Raw genomic sequence first — 2,792 nt, 5'->3', positions numbered from 1 at the left:
ATCCTTTTCTTAGGAGGTAACTGGTCTCCTTTTTGAGAGCTATGCAATCCTATGTGATATGACTAAAGTCTTCATGGTATGCACACCATTTGGATTTGTCTTTCCAAGTGGTGGATTTTTCTCCCTTCCTTGGCCATCTTGCTTCCATGCAAATTTCTTGCTTCTACCTCTAAGGAACTTTTTTAGTACTTGTTCGATTGGCTACGGTATCAAGGATCCTATGAGAACTATTGCATCAGGATCCTCAAGGTTCAGGGGCACTTCTTTTACATCTTTCTCTCTTGTTCCTAGCACATCTTATGCCCCCTGCTTTAATTTCTATGACTGTCGTAGTATTGTCGAAGATTTCATCGAGGTCTTGTAGCACTCTTTGGATTCTTGTTGATCACATGTGATCTTTACTGTCCCCCATGGGGTGGGTATCTTCACACAGTGATGATTTGTTGATGGGACTGCCTTCATGTTGTGAATCCATGCTCTACCTATTATAACATTATAAGAGGATAATGTATATATTAGATAAAAATGTTTCATAGAGTTTACCCCCTCAATATAGATAGGTAGATTTATTTCTCCAACTGTATGATTTGTTTCGCCAATGAATCCAATTGATACTGAGGATCTTTTGATTATTTCAGACTCCGGGATTTTCATTCTTTTTAAAGCATCCAAGAGTATAAAGTTGACTGAGGATCCTCAGTCGACAAGGATCCTTCTGATGAAATGGTTGGCGATGTAAAGAGTGATCACCAATCCGTCGTGGTGAGGATCCTAGATGTCTTTCATATCTGCTTCGTCGAAGGTGGTCTCCTTCTCATTTTTGATTGACGTATTCTTTCGTGGCCTTTCCTCTTTTTCAATTTTTGACACCTTGCCATGCCTTTTGCTGCAAAATAAGAGGTACCACAAATGTCAGATCCTCCAGAGATAATATTGATTACCTTGGCGTCAATAGGAAGGGATATTGACTTATCGAGGATCTTCTGAGGATCCTGATCTTTCTCTGTGGATCTTTCCTTTCTTCTTCCAAGGATTTCTTTGAGGTATCCTTTTCTTAGGAGGTAACTGGTCTCCTTTTTGAGAGCTATGCAATCCTATGTGATATGACTAAAGTCTTCATGGTATGCACACCATTTGGATTTGTCTTTCCAAGTGGTGGATTTTTCTCCCTTCCTTGGCCATCTTGCTTCCATGCAAATTTCTTGCTTCTACCTCTAAGGAACTTTTTTAGTACTTGTTCGATTGGCTACGGTATCAAGGATCCTATGAGAACTATTGCATCAGGATCCTCAAGGTTCAGGGGCACTTCTTTTACATCTTTCTCTCTTGTTCCTAGCACATCTTATGCCCCCTGCTTTAATTTCTATGACTGTCGTGGTATTGTCGAAGATTTCATCGAGGTCTTGTAGCACTCTTTGGATTCTTGTTGATCACATGTGATCTTTACTGTCCCCCATGGGGTGGGTATCTTCACACAGTGATGATTTGTTGATGGGACTGCCTTCATGTTGTGAATCCATGCTCTACCTATTATAACATTATAAGAGGATAATGTATATATTAGATAAAAATGTTTCATAGAGTTTACCCCCTCAATATAGATAGGTAGATTTATTTCTCCAACTGTATGATTTGTTTCGCCAATGAATCCACTTGATACTGAGGATCTTTTGATTATTTCAGACTCCGGGATTTTCATTCTTTTTAAAGCATCCAAGAGTATAAAGTTGACTGAGGATCCTCAGTCGACAAGGATCCTTCTGATGAAATGGTTGGCGATGTAAAGAGTGATCACCAATCCGTCGTGGTGAGGATCCTGGATGTCTTTCATATCTGCTTCGTCGAAGGTGGTCTCCTTCTCATTTTTGATTGACGTATTCTTTCGTGGCCTTTCCTCTTTTTCAATTTTTGACAACTTGACATGCCTTTTGTTGCAAAATAAGAGGTACCACAAATGTCAGATCCTCCAGAGATCATATTGATTACCTTGGCGTCAATAGGAAGGGATATTGACTTATCGAGGATCTTCTGAGGATCTTGATCTTTCTCTGTGGATCTTTCCTTTCTTCTTCCAAGGATTTCTTTGAGGTATCCTTTTCTTAGGAGGTAACTGGTCTCCTTTTTGAGAGCTATGCAATCCTATGTGATATGACTAAAGTCTTCATGGTATGCACACCATTTGGATTTGTCTTTCCAAGTGGTGGATTTTTCTCCCTTCCTTGGCCATCTTGCTTCCATGCAAATTTCTTGCTTCTACCTCTAAGGAACTTTTTTAGTACTTGTTCGATTGGCTACGGTATCAAGGATCCTATGAGAACTATTGCATCAGGATCCTCAAGGTTCAGGGGCACTTCTTTTACATCTTTCTCTCTTGTTCCTAGCACATCTTATGCCCCCTGCTTTAATTTCTATGACTGTCGTGGTATTGTCGAAGATTTCATCGAGGTCTTGTAGCACTCTTTGGATTCTTGTTGATCACATGTGATCTTTACTGTCCCCCATGGGGTGGGTATCTTCACACAGTGATGATTTGTTGATGGGACTGCCTTCATGTTGTGAATCCATGCTCTACCTATTATAACATTATAAGAGGATAATGTATATATTAGATAAAAATGTTTCATAGAGTTTACCCCCTCAATATAGATAGGTAGATTTATTTCTCCAACTGTATGATTTGTTTCGCCAATGAATCCAATTGATACTGAGGATCTTTTGATTATTTCAGACTCCGGGATTTTCATTCTTTTTAAAGCATCCAAGAGTATAAAGTTGACTGAGGATCCTCAGTC

Source organism: Lactuca virosa, chromosome 3 (genome assembly GCF_052849685.1).
Source record: "Lactuca virosa cultivar CGN04683 chromosome 3, Lactuca_virosa_CGN04683_v6, whole genome shotgun sequence".
NCBI classification, from domain to species: domain Eukaryota; kingdom Viridiplantae; phylum Streptophyta; class Magnoliopsida; order Asterales; family Asteraceae; genus Lactuca; species Lactuca virosa.
This window is presented reverse-complemented; position numbering follows the sequence as displayed.